We start from the raw sequence: 17,157 nt of genomic DNA on the forward strand, positions 1-17,157 counted from the left end.
CCTTTGTTCTGCCATCCTGGGACAAGCCTGGCTTGACCCCAGGGGGGCAGAAACCTGTCTGAGGGGTTGGCAGCAGCAGCAGCTGCAGTGAAACCCCTGAAAAGGCAGTTTGGCAGTACCAGGGTCTGTGCTACAGATCACTGGGATCATGGGATTGTGCCAACTATGCCAGGATGGCATAGAGGGGGCAATTCCATGATCATAGACATGTTACATGGCCATATTCGGAGTTACCATTGTGAAGCTACATATAGGTAGTGACCTATACGTAGTGCACGCGTGTAATGGTGTCCCCACACTCACAAAGTTCAGGGAATTGGCTCTGAACAATGTGGGGGCACCTTGGCTAGTTCCAGGGTGCCCTCACACTAAGTAACTTTGCACCTAACCTTTACCAGGTAAAGGTTAGACATATAGGTGACTTATAAGTTACTTAAGTGCAGTGTAAAATGGCTGTGAAATAACGTGGACGTTATTTCACTCAGGCTGCAGTGGCAGGCCTGTGTAAGAATTGTCAGAGCTCCCTATGGGTGGCAAAAGAAATGCTGCAGCCCATAGGGATCTCCTGGAACCCCAATACCCTGGGTACCTCAGTACCATATACTAGGGAATTATAAGGGTGTTCCAGTAAGCCAATGTAAATTGGTAAAATTGGTCACTAGCCTGTTAGTGACAATTTGAAAAGAAATGAGAGAGCATAACCACTGAGGTTCTGGTTAGCAGAGCCTCAGTGAGACAGTTAGGCACCACACAGGGAACACATACATATAGGCCACAAACTTATGAGCACTGGGGTCCTGACTAGCAGGGTCCCAGTGACACATAACAAACATACTGAAAACATAGGGTTTTCACTATGAGCACTGGGCCCTGGCTAGCAGGATCCCAGTGAGACAGTGAAAACACCCTGACATACACTCACAAACAGGCCAAAAGTGGGGGTAACAAGGCTAGAAAGAGGCTACTTTCTCACAATGCCACATTGATTTTATGAATTATCAATAGCGCAACACTGGGTCCTTTTAAAGCTTCCTATCCCAGTACAAGCTTTTCTTGTTCTGTGGCTAAAGCCAGGTACGTGATCGACTTTGGCGGTCTTTGAAATAACTCGATCAACACAAAAAAGAGAGCTGGTGGAGAAAATCTTTCTAGATTAAAAACGATAATCCAGCGATTTTTATTGCAGTGAGAACAAGAAAAGAGTTTTCATAATTGCTTTCTTTTAAACAATGTTTTATTTCCTCCTGAATTACAGGAGATGCAGATGAAAGATTGTTCTTTTAAACTGGGACGATTGGTCGTCTTGACAGTTCTGTCACATTATGTGGGCAGATGCTGTTTTCTTGAGAAGGTGCTCAGGTCTTCAAGGCACTGCTCATAAACGACCAAGCAGAATCTACAGCACTGATTAGTTTTCTCTCAAGTGCACGGCTTGTCGCCAATGTTCTTCGTTCTTACAAACCTTGAAACGGTAAATTCAGTAATTGCTTCTGATCGTTTTACTTTAGGTGCTCGACAACGTATAATGAACAGAAGAAATGTGAGGAATCACTTCGACATTCTGCAGTTTCTTCTGCTCCACGTTCCTCACCATTCCTGGTGCGAAGGATTTCTTTTTACAGCTCTAGAATGTAGAATATTTTACTTTCTTCAAAATAATCCTTTTCATCGTGTTTCACCAAACAAAGTTTCTTTTTCGGTTAGTGTTTCAGTGACCTGTAGAAATAGAGTTAGAGATAGTAAAGTGACACCAAGAAATAATGTTTATGACAGTTTGCAGAAACAAAGCATTTACAGAAATGAGGAAGGAAACCAGCTTGAGTTGCATTTCTGACAGGGGTGACACAGCTCTCGGACACTGTGCATACAGGGAGCTTGGAACCAGTGAAACCCGAGGTTGTGTGCACAAAAATGAGTGAATACTGAAGAACGAAATGCAAGTTACACATACATTGCAACACGGATTCTCAGAACCATCCAACATCAACAATTTACTCTCCGTGACAATGGCTGGTATCACAGTAAGACATTTGAACACCTTTACTGAGTTATCAGCTATTGTTTACTCTCCTGCCCACTTAGAGGATTCATCGATTTCTTATTTCAGTGATTCCTGAAGAGACATTTTATCGGCCTTGTACTCAGTGCTTTAAATGCCGCCGTAGACTGAGGCTGTGTCCAGTTCGCTCAGTGGAATTCACCATTTCAAACTGAGGGAAGATAAGGACTTACTTGGCGGCCGGAACTCTTCCCGCTCCTCCAACAGCACCCGATTACTGCAACACCTGAAAAAGGAGAAAAATCACAACACAAAAAGAAGTAAAAAATGGACAAGAAAAGAAAAGCACATACCAAAGAAACAGAGGAAAGAGAAAAAAAAGACAAGCTCCCACTCCCACCAGAGAGACCCAGCACAACCCCTGAAGTGGCAGACAAGACAGAGAAGGGCGGGATGGGAGGACACGACTAGGCGGAAGTCAGTTCCATGAGGAAGAATGACTAACAGTCCGAGGGAGGAGAGTGTCACGTGCTGTGGAAGAGGAGACAAATGCGGGGCTACTCAAGGAACTGCTGGGCGACACAGGGACAGTGCTGAAGGCCCAGCGCGTCCAGACCCAAGGAACTGCTGGGCGACACAGGGACAAGTGCTGGAGGCCCAGCGCGTCCAGACCCAAGGAACTGCTGGGCGACACAGGGACAAGTGCTGGAGGCCCAGCGCGTCCAGACCCAAGGAACTGCTGGGCGACACAGGGACAAGTGCTGGAGGCCCAGCGCGTCCAGACCCAAGGAACTGCTGGGCGTCCAGACCCAAGGAACTGCTGGGCGACACAGGGACAAGTGCTGGAGGCCCAGCGCGTCCAGACCCAAGAAACTGCTGGGCGACACAGGGACAAGTGCTGAAGGCCCAGCGCGTCCAGACCCAAGGAACTGCTGGGCGACACAGGGACAAGTGCTGAAGGCCCAGCGCGTCCAGACCCAAGGAACTGCTGGGCGACACAGGGACAAGTGCTGAAGGCCCAGCGCGTCCAGACCCAAGGAACTGCTGGGCGACACAGGGACAAGTGCTGAAGGCCCAGCGCGTCCAGACCCAAGGAACTGCTGGGCGACACAGGGACAAGTGCTGGAGGCCTAGCGCGTCCAGACCCAAGGAACTGCTGGGCGACACAGGGACAAGTGCTGGAGGCCCAGCGCGTCCAGACCCAAGGAACTGCTGGGCGTCCAGACCCAAGGAACTGCTGGGCGACACAGGGACAGTGCTGAAGGCCCAGCGTGTCCAGACCCAAGGAACTGCTGGGCGACACAGGGACAAGTGCTGGAGGCCCAGCGCGTCCAGACCCAAGGAACTGCTGGGCGACACAGGGACAAGTGCTGAAGGCCCAGCGCGTCCAGACCCAAGGAACTGCTGGGCGACACAGGGACAAGTGCTGAAGGCCCAGCACGTCCAGACTCAAGGAACTGCTGGGTGACACAGGGACATACCCAGGAGGGGACCAGACCTGCACCAGGAGCCCACCAAATTCACATTCCGTGAGGAGTGTGGCTGCATCTGCTGGTGCCAGGGTAAGCAGGCTGTCAGCCACATCAGTGGGACTCGGGGAGGCAGGACACTGCTACAAACCCTACATGGCAACGCGCTTTGCCAGAGAAACCTTAGTATTCGTAACTGCCTTAAAGTGAGAGGCAGAAAGGAGAAAACATCACAGAGATTGTGAAACTGGAGATAGTTACCCTGACCCTGGAGTATACTAACTTGTGGAGGGGAACATTCTCAAAGCAGGTACCATAACAATAAATAAGGAAGAGGACTACATATAAGTCACATATTTGTTTTATTTTATTTCCATTTTTTATTCTCACATGCTCTATAGCTATAGAATAGTCTGGAGGGGGAGTCAAATTCCTAAAGCTGAAGAGATATAAAAAAGAGAGAGGAAGTCTAGAGAAGAAGTAGGGGTTATGGAGACTGAGGTTTTAGGAAATCTTTACCTGACATTTTTTATGTTCCTCCTAAGGTAGCAGTCCCAGTGCTTGGTCCATCCCAGAACACCTTGAAAACAAGGAAAGAGAAGCTGCAACCTATAGATTATTTGCTGCAAACATGAATCACACAACAGCACATCTCCCAAACAACCATCCTGTACTTACAAAACAAAACAAACTCTTATTCTCAGGAACAATTGTAAAGCACTTTTGGTTTATGAACAATTAGGGCTTTTTTCGGAATACTATTTTATCCTCCCGGTATCTGTGACCAAACCAACAACACACATCTTTCTTCAAATCCAAACTTCCTGTCTGTCGGGTTATCCCCCTTGTTCATGGTTGAGAGACCCCATCGTGACTTCACCCCCAAGTAATGCCCGGATACTGATTCCGAACGCCCCGGAGTCCTCAACACATTCTTTAGGGGGTCGGCAGGCTATAGCGCCTAGTGCTGTTCCATACAGAGAGGGGATCTAGGGCCAAAGGTGAAGAATAATATTAATAATGAGGCGTCCACCTCGTGAGAAAGCTCCTGCTCACATTTCTCACATCGGACTTCATTTGCTTCCCTACGAGCATTTCTTTTTTACTGGCAGCGCTTGCCTACAGTTTCTTCATGCTGTGTATCCTCGTGTGCTGCGGCTTCGTTGCTCGTAAGTATCACAGAGTTCAGGCTGCGGACTGGCTCGGCTCTTAGAGCCCGTGTACGAGCCGAGCCCTGACAATACTTGCCATGGAAAGCACCACAAACAAGCAGAATATGAACACAAAATAGTCTCTTTAGTGAACTAAAAGGCAAGACAGTTATCATGTGAACCATGTACGTGGCCCAGAATATTATAAAGCAACATTACAGTCGTTAAATTAAGCAAAACAGATTTTAATACAATTGATATTGTGAACTCACATATTCAAAAGTACTTTATATACGCAAATGCCAGATTTTCTGGAACTCAACAAAAGCTCAATTTTTAGAGTGAAGGTGGTGTAAAAGTGAATGGATATCTATTTGTGGTCCCTTTTTTAAGTTAAGGCTTTGTTTTACTTAGTTGTACATCTTTTGCCAGTTTTGTGTAGCGCCAGCTCACACAGAAGGTTTTGAAGCGCTTCACATAAGCACCAGTTTACACAAGGTCAGGTTCATTTTTACAGTCACCGGGAAATGAAGTGAGTTACCCAGAATCACGGGATAGTCAGCTAGCGCCGAGACTCGAGCCTGGCCACAGCATGTGGAGAGGGAGGGTGTCAGGCAGAAGCCTCTTGCGGGCTTGAGGTTTCCACAGCGCCTCGAGCTGAGCCAGAGCCAGGCTTCAGGCCTGAGTTTTCGGGGCTCCCCCACCTCTGAAAGCTAAGAGGGGCTCAGAGAGGCGCCTAGATACTGGCCAGGAGAACCTCAAAGGACAACAATTCACCCTGTGCAAGCGCTGTTCTGAGATAGCAAACAGCGTTAAAGGTAGTGGACGTCACTTAGCGGTCAGTGAACTGCTATGCCTCCGTAAGTGGAACCCTGTCCTGTCTTGAACTCTGACCTCGGTCAGAAGCTCAAGGCCCTCCTCCACCTGCAGGCTTCTGCCTGCGCCTCATCCCTGGTGCCTAGTGGGAGAGTTCTGCTATTCTGCTGGGCTGCCCTCTTTCCTCTTTTCTCCTCCTTTTTCTCTAAGTGTGCCAGCACTTTCCTCTTTCTTTGCCTCTTTCCCTTTTCTCCTCCTTTTTCTTTTAGTGTGCTGTTTCTGTGCCTTTCATTTTCTGCGCTTTCCTCCTCATTCTCACATCTCTCTCTTTCTTCTCTCGCTCACTCCCCCCGCCACTGCTGCCCCCGCGGCCCGCCCCCTTTTTTTCATGCCGTTCCCCGCTCCTGCCTCCCAGCTGTCCTCTCCTCCCCCCTCCCTACTTAATGGCAGTCACGCCCAGCAGGCGCCCCACTGGCACGCGTAAGGGAAACCTGTCTCCGTCCGTGTCCCAACCACGACCAGCGCCAGGACCCCTGGACCTCTCACCCACCCCTGCTACACGCCAGCAGCACTAATCGCACTCCACCCAGGACACGGCAACAACTGTAAGCAGGCATCTCCAAGTAACACCAAGGGACCCTTCACCTGTCCCCACCGCAAATTCACCAGCCTCCGTCACTCAGGACCACCCCTGAGGACCCACAAAGCAGATCACAGCCTCAGATGTATCCTGATCAACACTCGCTCCATCCACAGGCACGCCATCGAACTCTGGAACCTCATCGACACCACATCCCCGGACGTCGCCTTCCTCACAGAAACATGGCTCAACCCCTCCTCGGCTCCAGACATCGCCATCCCAGACAGCTAGAAGATCATCCGCAAAGACCGCACAAATCGCCCGGGGGAGGCATCGCCATCTTCCACAAAGAGTCCCTACGCCTCTCCACCAGCACCAAAGACTCCACAACCAACATGGAGCGCCTCCTCTTCCAGATTAAAACCAACCCTAACACCACTCTGCAGGGCACCCTCATCTACAGGACGCCGGCCCCCCGCCCACCATTCTGCGACCCCATCGCTGACCTAGCCACCACCCACGCTCTCACATCTGAGGACTAGATCCTACTGGGGGACCTCAACTTTTACCAACCCCGGACTCAAGCAACTTGTCACCGCAGCCACTCACTCGGCCGGTCACACACTCGACCCCATCTTCTCCCCCAGCAACCACATCTACGTCAGTCACACCACCGAACTCCAATGGACCGACCACTGCTGCATTCACTTCACCTTCAACAAACCCATTGGTCGCCACCACGCTACCCAACTTCCCCGCAGAAATTACCGAAGCGTCATCACACACCCCCCAACCCCCTACACCGACAATGAGTCCAGCAACATAATAGCAACCATCCACTCAGGAGCACCCACCGACCCCAGCCCTCACCACATTTTCAACAAAGCCAGTGACATCATCGCACCCAAACTCCGGCATACCGTCAACCACTCCTTCTAAACCACCACAGAGTCTGAAACACGCAGAGATCAACCCTCTACTGAAGAAACCCAGCGCTGACCCGACAGACCTCAAGAACTACCGGCCCATCTCCCTGCTCCCCTTTCCGGCCAAATTCATCAAGAAGGCAGTCAACAAACAACTCACCACCTTCCTGGAAGCCAACATTATCCTGGACCCCTCTCAGTCAGGATTCAGAGGCAACCATAGCACCGAGACCACCCTCCTCGCCGCCACAGACAACATCTACACCATCCTGGACCAAGGCGAGACCGTTGTCCTCATCCTCCTGGACCCTTCTGGCTGCGATACAGTCTCACACGACACACTACGCATCTGTCTCCACGACGCCGGCATCCAAGACTCAGCACTGCAATGGTTCTCCTCGTTCCTCACTGGCAGAACACTGAAGGACCGACTCCCCCCCTTTCTCTCGGAAGCCATCAAAATCAGCTGCGGCATACCCCAAGTATCCTCACAGAGTCCCACCCTCTCAGCTTCTACATGACCCAACTGGCTGTCATTGTCAGAAGCCACGCACTCAACATCATCTCCTATGCGGACAACACCCAACTGATAGTCTCCCTCACCAACAACTCGACCACCGCCAAGAACAATTTCCACAAAGGAATGGAAACAGTCGCCGCCTGGATGAAAGAGAGTTGCCTCAAACTGAACTTGGACAAAACAGAAGTCCTCATCCTCAACTCAACACCGTCCACCTGGAATGATTCCTGGTAGCCCACCTCCCTCGGAAATGCCCCCACCGACCACGGCCGCAACCTCAGCGTCATCTTAGAGTCATCGCTCTCAATGGACCGAGAGGTGAGTGCCGTCTTATCTGGCTGCTTCCACACCCTGCGCATGCTTAGAAAAATCTACAAGTGGATCCCTACTGAAGCCAGAAAGACAGTCACCCAGGTCCTCGTCAGCAGCCTCCTCGACTACACCAATGCACTCTACGCCGGAACCATCGCCAAGACCCAGAAAAGACTACAACGCATCCAGAATGCCTCCACACATCTCATCAAGAATGCCCTGTAGGAGGCTGGACTGGCTTGTAGTGAGTACCAAGGGGTACTTACACCTTGCACCAGGCCCAGGTATCCCTTATTAGTGTATAGGGTGTCTAGCAGCTTAGGCTGATAGATAATGGTAGCTTAGCAGAGCAGCTTAGGCTGAACTAGGAGACGAGTGAAGCTCCTACAGTACCACTAGTGTCACTTGCACAATATCATAAGAAAACACAATACACAGATATACTAAAACTAAAGGTACTTTATTTTTATGACAATATGCCAAAGTATCTCAGTGAGTACCCTCAGTATGAGGATAGCAAATATACACAAGATATATGTACACAATACCAAAAATATGCAGTATAGTCTTAGAAAACAGTGCAAACAATGTATAGTTACAATAGGATGCAATGGGGACACATAGGGATAGGGGCAACAGAAACCATATACTCCAAAAGTGGAATGCGAACCACGAATGGACCCCAAACCTATGTGACCTTGTAGAGGGTCGCTGGGACTGTAAGAAAACAGTGAGAGTTAGAAAAATAGCCCACCCCAAGACCCTGAAAAGTAAGTGCAAAGTGCACTAAAGTTCCCCAAAGAGCACAGAAGTCGTGATAGGGGAATTCTGCAGGAAAGACCAACACCAGCAATGCAACAACTGTGGATTTCCATACGAGAGTACCTGTGGAACAAGGGGACCAAGTCCAAAAGTCACAATCAAGTCGGGAGTGGGCAGATGCCCAGGAAATGCCAGCTGTGGGTGCAAAGAAGCTGCTACTAGGCAGTAGAAGCTGAGGATTCTGCAGGAACGACAAGGGCTAGAAACTTCCCCTTTGGAGGATGGATGTCCCACGTCGTGAAGAGTCGTGCAGAAGTGTTTTCCTGAAGAAAGACTGCAAACAAGCCTTGCTAGCTGCAAATCGTGCGGTAAGGGTTTTTGGATGCTGCTGTGGCCCAGGAGGGACCAGGATGTCGCCAATTGCGTGAGGGGACAGAGGGGGCGTCCAGCAAGACAAGGAGCCCTCTCAGAAGCAAGCAGCACCCAAGGAAGTGCCAGAACAGGCACTATGAAGTGGAGTGAAACAGTGCTCACCCGAAGTTGCACAAGAGAGTCCCACGCCGCCGGAGGACAACTCAGGAGGTCGTGCAATGCAGGTTAGAGTGCCGTGGACCCAGGCTTGGTTGTGCACAAAGGATTTCCGCCGGAAGTGCACAGAGGCCGGAGTAGCTGCAAAAGACGCGGTTCCCAGCAATGCAGTCTGGCGTGGGGAGGCAAGGACTTACCTCCACCAAACTTGGACTGAAGAGTCACTAGACTGTGGGAGTCACTTGGACAGAGTTGCTGGATTCAAGGGACCTCGCTCGTCGTGCTGAGAGGAGACCCAGGGGACCGGTGATGCAGTTCTTTGGTGCCTGCGGTTGCAGGGGGACGATTCCGTCGACCCACGGGAGATTTCTTCGGAGCTTCTAGTGCAGAGAGTAGTCAGACTACCCCCACAGCATGCACCACCAGGAAAACAGTCGAGAAGGCGGCAGGATCAGCGTTACAGAGTTGCAGTAGTCGTCTTTGCTACTTTGTTGCAGTTTTGCAGGCTTGAAGCGCGGTCAGCAGTCGATTCCTTGTCAGAAGGTGAAGAGAGAGATGCAGAGGAACTCTGATGAGCTCTTGCATTCGTTATCTAAGGAATTCCCCAAAGCAGAGACCCTAAATGTGAGAAGGTAGCCTCTTTCTAGCCTTGTTACCCCCACTTTTGGCCTGTTTGTGAGTGTATGTCAGGGTGTTTGTCACTGTTTTCACTGTCTCACTGGGATCCTGATAGCCAGGCCTCAGTGCTCATAGTGAAAACACTATGTTTTCAGTATGGTTGTTATGTGTCACTGGGATCCTGCTGGTCAGGACCCCAGTGCTCATAGGTTTGTGGCCTATATGTATGTGTCACTGGGACCCTGTCACACAGGGCCCCAGTGCTCATAGGTGTGCATGTGTATGTTCCCTGTGTGGTGCCTAACTGTCTCACTGAGGCTCTGCTAACCAGAACCTCAGTGGTTATGCTCTCTCATTACTTTCAAATTGTCACTAACAGGCTAGTGACCAATTTTACCAATTTACATTGGCTTACTGGAACACCCTTATAATTCCCTAGTATATGGTACTGAGGTACCCAGGGTATTGGGGTTCCAGGAGATCCCTATGGGCTGCAGCATTTCTTTTGCCACCCATAGGGAGCTCTGACAATTCTTACACAGGCCTGCCACTGCAGCCTGAGTGAAATAACGTCCATGTTATTTCACAGCCATTTTACACTGCACTTAAGTAACTTATAAGTCACCTATATGTCTAACCTTTACCTGGTAAAGGTTAGGTGCAAAGTTACTTAGTGTGAGGGCACCCTGGCACTAGCCAAGGTGCCCCCACATTGTTCAGAGCCAATTCACTGAACGTTGTGAGTGCGGGGACACCATTACACGCGTGCACTACATATAGGTCACTACCTATATGTAGCTTCACCATGGTAACTCCGAATATGGCCATGTAACATGTCTATGATCATGGAATTGCCCCCTCTATGCCATCCTGGCATTGTTGGTACAATTCCATGATCCCAGTGGTCTGTAGCACAGACCCTGGTACTGCCAGACTGCCCTTCCTGGGGTTTCTCTGCAGCTGCTGCTGCTGCCAACCCCTCAGACAGGCAGCTGCCCTCCTGGGGTCCAGCCAGGCCTGGCCCAGGATGGCAGGACAAAGAACTTCCTCTGAGAGAGGGTGTGACACCCTCTCCCTTTGGAAAATGGTGTGAAGGCAGGGGAGGAGTAGCCTCCCCCAGCCTCTGGAAATGCTTTGTTGGGCACAGATGTGCCCAATTCTGCATAAGCCAGTCTACACCGGTTCAGGGACCCCTTAGCCCCTGCTCTGGCGCGAAACTGGACAAAGGAAAGGGGAGTGACCACTCCCCTGACCTGCACCTCCCCTGGGAGGTGTCCAGAGCTCCTCCAGTGTGCTCCAGACCTCTGCCATCTTGGAAACAGAGGTGCTGCTGGCACACTGGACTGCTCTGAGTGGCCAGTGCCACCAGGTGACGTCAGAGACTCCTGCTGATAGGCTCCTTCAGGTGTTAGTAGCCTTTCCTCTCTCCTAGGTAGCCAAACCCTCTTTTCTGGCTATTTAGGGTCTCTGTCTCTGGGGAAACTTTAGATAACGAATGCATGAGCTCAGCCGAGTTCCTCTGCATCTCCCTCTTCACCTTCTGATAAGGAATCGACCGCTGACCGCGCTGGAAGCCTGCAAACCTGCAACATAGTAGCAAAGACGACTACTGCAACTCTGTAACGCTGATCCTGCCGCCTTCTCGACTGTTTTCCTGCTTGTGCATGCTGTGGGGGTAGTCTGCCTCCTCTCTGCACCAGAAGCTCCGAAGAAATCTCCCGTGGGTCGACGGAATCTTCCCCCTGCAACCGCAGGCACCAAAAAGCTGCATCTCCGGTCCCTTGGGTCTCCTCTCAGCACGACGAGCGAGGACCCTCGAATCCAGTGACACCGTCCAAGTGACCCCCACAGTCCAGTGACTCTTCAGCCCAAGTTTGGTGGAGGTAAGTCCTTGCCTCACCTCGCTGGGCTGCATTGCTGGGAACCGCGACTTTGCAAGCTTCTCCGGCCCCTGTGCACTTCCGGCGGAAATCCTGTGTGCACAGCCAAGCCTGGGTCCACGGCACTCTAACCTGCATTGCACGACTTTCTAAGTTGGTCTCCGGCGACGTGGAACTCCTTTGTGCAACTTCGGCGAGCACCGTTTCACGCATCCTCGTAGTGCCTGTTTCTGGCATTTCTCTGGGTGCTACCTGCTTCAGTGAGGGCTCTTTGTCTTGCTCGACGTCCCCTCTCTCTGCAGGTCCAATTTGCGACCTCCTGGTCCCTCCTGGGCCCCAGCAGCGTCCAAAAACGCCAAACGCACGATTTGCGTGTAGCAAGGCTTGTTGGCGTCCATCCGGCGGGAAAACACTTCTGCACGACTCTCCAAGGCGTGGGGGATCCATCCTCCAAAGGGGAAGTCTCTAGCCCTTGTCGTTCCTGCAGTATTCACAGTTCTTCAGCCTAGTAAGAGCTTCTTTGCACCAACCGCTGGCATTTCTTGGCATCTGCCCATCTCCGAGCTGCTTGTGACTTTTGGACTTGGTCCCCTTGTTCCACAGGTACCTTCAGACAGGAATCCATCGTTGTTGCATTGCTGATTTGTGTTTTCCTTGCATTCTCCCTCTAACACGACTATTTTGTCCTTAGGGGAACTTTAGTGCATTTTGCACTCACTTTTCAGGGTCTTGGGGAGGGTTATTTTTCTAACTCTCACTATTTTCTAATAGTCCCAGCGACCCTCTACAAGGTCACATAGGTTTGGGGTCCATTCGTGGTTCGCATTCCACTTCTGGAGTATATGGTTTGTGTTGCCCCTATCCCTATGTTTCCCCATTGCATCCTATTGTAACTATACATTGTTTGCACTGTTTTCTAAGACTATACTGCATATTTTTGCTATTGTGTATATATATCTTGTGTATATTTCCTATCCTCTCACTGAGGGTACACTCTAAGATACTGTGGCATATTGTCATAAAAATAAAGTACCTTTATTTTTAGTATAACTGTGTATTGTGTTTTCTTATGATATTGTGCATATGACACTAAGTGGTACTGTAGTAGCTTCACACGTCTCCTAGTTCAGCCTGAGCTGCTTTGCTAAGCTACCATTATCTATCAGCCTAAGCTGCTAGACACCCTATACACTAATAAGGGATAACTGGGCCTGGTGCAAGGTGCAAGTACCCCTTGGTACTCACTACAAGCCAGTCCAGCCTCCTACATTGGTTGTGCAGCGGTGGGATAAGTGCTTTGAGACTACTTACCACTCTTGTCATTGTACTTTTCATAAGAGAAAAATATACAAAACAAGGTCAGTGTATATACACATAGCCAAAAAGTTTTGCATTTCCTCTTTTCACTCTTTTCTAAGTGCTGAAAAGTACTTCTAAACTTTCAAAAAGTTCTTAAAAGTTTAAAAAGTTTTTTTCTGTCTTTCCAAAAAGTTCTGAAAACTTTTTTCTCTTTGTCTATCACTTTAACTCTCTCTAAAAATGTCTGGCACAGGCCAAAAAGTTGAACTGTCCAAACTTGCATATGATCACCTTAGCTGGAAAGGAGCAAGGAGTCTCTGCATAGAGAGAGGTTTGAGTGTAGGGAAGAATCCTTCCTTAGAACTGTTAATTAATATGCTTAGAGTACAGGATAAGGCCATAAGTGCCCAATCTGTAGAAAAAGTAGCTAATGGTTCTCAATCTGATCCAGGGACTCCCCCAGGAAAAGGTTCAGGAAAGAAACTTCTCAGCCTGCCCATTACTAGACAGTCTAGCATAGTTGGTACAGAGGTTGAATCACATCATACTGATGATGTGCTCTCACATTATGCTGGTAGCCAAGCTGTTAGGGTGCCCTTGGTAAGGGACAGGTCTCCTTCTGTTCATTCCCATCATACCTCTGTATCTAGAAATGTCCCTCCCACCCACCCTGATGACAGATTGTTAGAAAGGGAGCTCAATAGATTGAGAGTGGAGCAAACCAGACTGAAGCTCAAGAAGCAACAGCTGGATTTGGATAGACAGTCTTTAGAAATAGAGAGGGAAAGACAGAAGATGGGTTTAGATACCCATGGTGGCAGCAGCAGTATTCCCCATAGTCATCCTGCAAAAGAGCATGATTCCAGGAATCTGCATAAGATAGTTCCCCCTTACAAGGAGGGGATGACATTAACAAGTGGTTTGCTGCACTTGAGAGGGCCTGTGCTGTACAGGATGTCCCTCAAAAGCAGTGGGCTGCTATCCTATGGCTATCATTTAGTGGAAAAGGTAGGGATAGGCTCCTTACAGTGAAAGAAAATGATGCCAATAATTTTACAGTTCTTAAGAATGCACTCCTGGATGGTTATGGCTTAACCACTGAACAGTACAGGATAAAGTTCAGAGAGACCAAAAAGGAGTCTTCACAAGACTGGGTTGATTTCATTGACCATTCAGTGAAGGCCTTGGAGGGGTGGTTACATGGCAGTAAAGTTACTGATTATGAAAGCCTGTATAACACAATCCTGAGAGAGCATATACTTAATAATTGTGTGTCTGATTTGTTGCACCAGTACCTGGTAGACTCTGATCTGACCTCTCCCCAAGAATTGGGAAAGAAGGCAGACAAATGGGTCAGAACAAGGGTGAACAGAAAAGTTCATACAGGGGGTGACAAAGATGGCAATAAGAAGAAAGATGGTGAAAAATCTCAAGATAAGCATGGGGATAAGGGTAAAACCAAAGATCCCACTTCAAATCTTAAACACTCTTCAGAGGGTGGGGATAAAACAAATTCTTCCTCTTCTTCCCAACCTGCACACATTAAAAAGCCTTGGTGCTTTGTGTGTAAAAATAGAGGCCATAGGCCAGGGGATAAGTCCTGTCCAGGTAAACCCCCTGAGCCTACCACCACTAATACATCAAGCTCTAGTGCCCCTAGCAGTAGTGGTACTAGTGGTGGGACTGCTGGCAACAGTCAAGCAAAGGGTGTAGTTGGGTTCACTTATGGGTCCATAGTGGAAACTGATGTAATCAGTCCCAAGACAGTTTCTGTCACACCTAGTGGCACTGGCCTTGCCACCCTGGCTGCTTGTCCCCTTACAATGGATAAGTACAGGCAGACAGTTTCAATAAATGGTGTTGAGGCCTTGGCCTACAGGGACACAGGTGCCAGTTTCACTTTGGTGACTGAAAACCTAGTGCCTCCTGAACAACACATCATTGGACAACAGTATAAGATTATTGATGTCCATAACTCCACTAAGTTTCTTCCCTTAGCTATAATTCAGTTTAGTTGGGGTGGAGTTACTGGCCCTAAGCAGGTGGTGGTATCACCTAGCTTACCTGTAGACTGTCTCTTAGGTAATGACCTAGAGGCCTCAGGTTGGGCTGATGTAGAGTTTTATGCCCATGCAGCCATGCTGGGCATCCCTGAGGAATTGTTCCCTCTCATTTCAAGTGAAATGAAAAAGCAAAGGAGAGAAGGCCTGAAAACTCAGGATCCCTCTCCATCAACAGGTAAAAAGGGTATCACAGTATCCCCTAACCACCCTACCATTCAGGATACTATTCCTGTGGTGGGAGAAACCTCTCCTAGGGTGGCACCTGTTCCAAGGGAATCATCAGCTGGCAAAGCTGGACTCCCTGAGGTGGAAGTACCTCTCTGTGGGATAACTAACATTGGTGAGAAAAACAGCACCATTTTAGTTAACATGGAGCATCCCTCCAACCCTCCCAGAGAAACTTTAGTGCAGAAACCCTGCACTACCTCACAACACTTAGGACAGCATCCCTGCCCTAGTGTGGAGCTCATAGGACAGCATCCCTGCCCTGCTCCAACTCAAGAGAAACAGCATCCCTGTTCTCTCTTCCAGCCAGATGGACAAAGTTTTTGCCCAGCTATGGCTTTTCTGAGACAGCATCCCTGTCTGGCATTTCCATCACTACAAATAGGTTCAGTGGACAATTCCCACTGCTCTAAACTAAAACTTACTGATAGAAACTCTGAAAATACATCTTCACATTGTTGCTTAGCTAAAAAACTTCAAACAGGGTGGTTTACATCCCCACAGGGAAGTAACCATATAGTGGATGATAAAGGGAGTAACCAGTCTATTGCAGAGCTACTCTCTACTTATCACCACTTAGACAATAAAGTCTCAACTGGCCAAGGTTAGCCTTATTGTCCTTCGTTTGGGGGGGGTTGTGTGAGAAGGTAGCCTCTTTCTAGCCTTGTTACCCCCACTTTTGGCCTGTTTGTGAGTGTATGTCAGGGTGTTTGTCACTGTTTTCACTGTCTCACTGGGATCCTGATAGCCAGGCCTCAGTGCTCATAGTGAAAACACTATGTTTTCAGTATGGTTGTTATGTGTCACTGGGATCCTGCTGGTCAGGACCCCAGTGCTCATAGGTTTGTGGCCTATATGTATGTGTCACTGGGACCCTGTCACACAGGGCCCCAGTGCTCATAGGTGTGCATGTGTATGTTCCCTGTGTGGTGCCTAACTGTCTCACTGAGGCTCTGCTAACCAGAACCTCAGTGGTTATGCTCTCTCATTACTTTCAAATTGTCACTAACAGGCTAGTGACCAATTTTACCAATTTACATTGGCTTACTGGAACACCCTTATAATTCCCTAGTATATGGTACTGAGGTTCCCAGGGTATTGGGGTTCCAGGAGATCCCTATGGGCTGCAGCATTTCTTTTGCCACCCATAGGGAGCTCTGACAATTCTTACACAGGCCTGCCACTGCAGCCTGAGTGAAATAACGTCCACGTTATTTCACAGCCATTTTACACTGCACTTAAGTAACTTATAAGTCACCTATATGTCTAACCTTTACCTGGTAAAGGTTAGGTGCAAAGTTACTTAGTGTGAGGGCACCCTGGCACTAGCCAAGGTGCCCCCACATTGTTCAGAGCCAATTCACTGAACTTTGTGAGTGCGGGGACACCATTACACGCGTGCACTACATATAGGTCACTACCTATATGTAGCTTCACCATGGTAACTCCGAATATGGCCATGTAACATGTCTATGATCATGGAATTGCCCCCTCTATGCCATCCTGGCATTGTTGGTACAATTCCATGATCCCAGTGGTCTGTAGCAGAGACCCTGGTACTGCCAGACTGCCCTTCCTGGGGTTTCTCTGCAGCTGCTGCTGCTGCCAACCCCTCAGACAGGCAGCTGCCCTCCTGGGGTCCAGCCAGGCCTGGCCCAGGATGGCAGGACAAAGAACTTCCTCTGAGAGAGGGTGTGACACCCTCTCCCTTTGGAAAATGGTGTGAAGGCAGGGGAGGAGTAGCCTCCCCCAGCCTCTGGAAATGCTTTGTTGGGCACAGATGTGCCCAATTCTGCATAAGCCAGTCTACACCGGTTCAGGGACCCCTTAGCCCCTGCTCTGGCGCGAAACTGGACAAAGGAAAGGGGAGTGACCACTCCCCTGACCTGCACCTCCCCTGGGAGGTGTCCAGAGCTCCTCCAGTGTGCTCCAGACCTCTGCCATCTTGGAAACAGAGGTGCTGCTGGCACACTGGACTGCTCTGAGTGGCCAGTGCCACCAGGTGACGT

At 49.5% G+C, this 17,157-nt stretch overlaps 1 long non-coding RNA gene across 1 annotated transcript in view; it reads right to left on the reverse strand.

The window, feature by feature from the left end:
* Window positions 1-1,074: 1,074 nt before the first annotated feature.
* The window catches only part of LOC138287241 (uncharacterized), a 38,716-nt gene continuing 22,633 nt past the window's right edge, over window positions 1,075-17,157 (reverse strand). Inside the window, exons 2-4 of the long non-coding RNA XR_011202177.1 lie at window positions 3,988-4,048; window positions 2,233-2,285; window positions 1,075-1,716 (exon numbers count right to left, since the gene is read on the reverse strand). This is a non-coding gene — a long non-coding RNA (uncharacterized lncRNA). The remainder of the gene's footprint in view (window positions 1,717-2,232; window positions 2,286-3,987; window positions 4,049-17,157) is intronic.

This window comes from Pleurodeles waltl, chromosome 4_1 (assembly GCF_031143425.1).
Source record: "Pleurodeles waltl isolate 20211129_DDA chromosome 4_1, aPleWal1.hap1.20221129, whole genome shotgun sequence".
NCBI lineage: Eukaryota > Metazoa > Chordata > Amphibia > Caudata > Salamandridae > Pleurodeles > Pleurodeles waltl.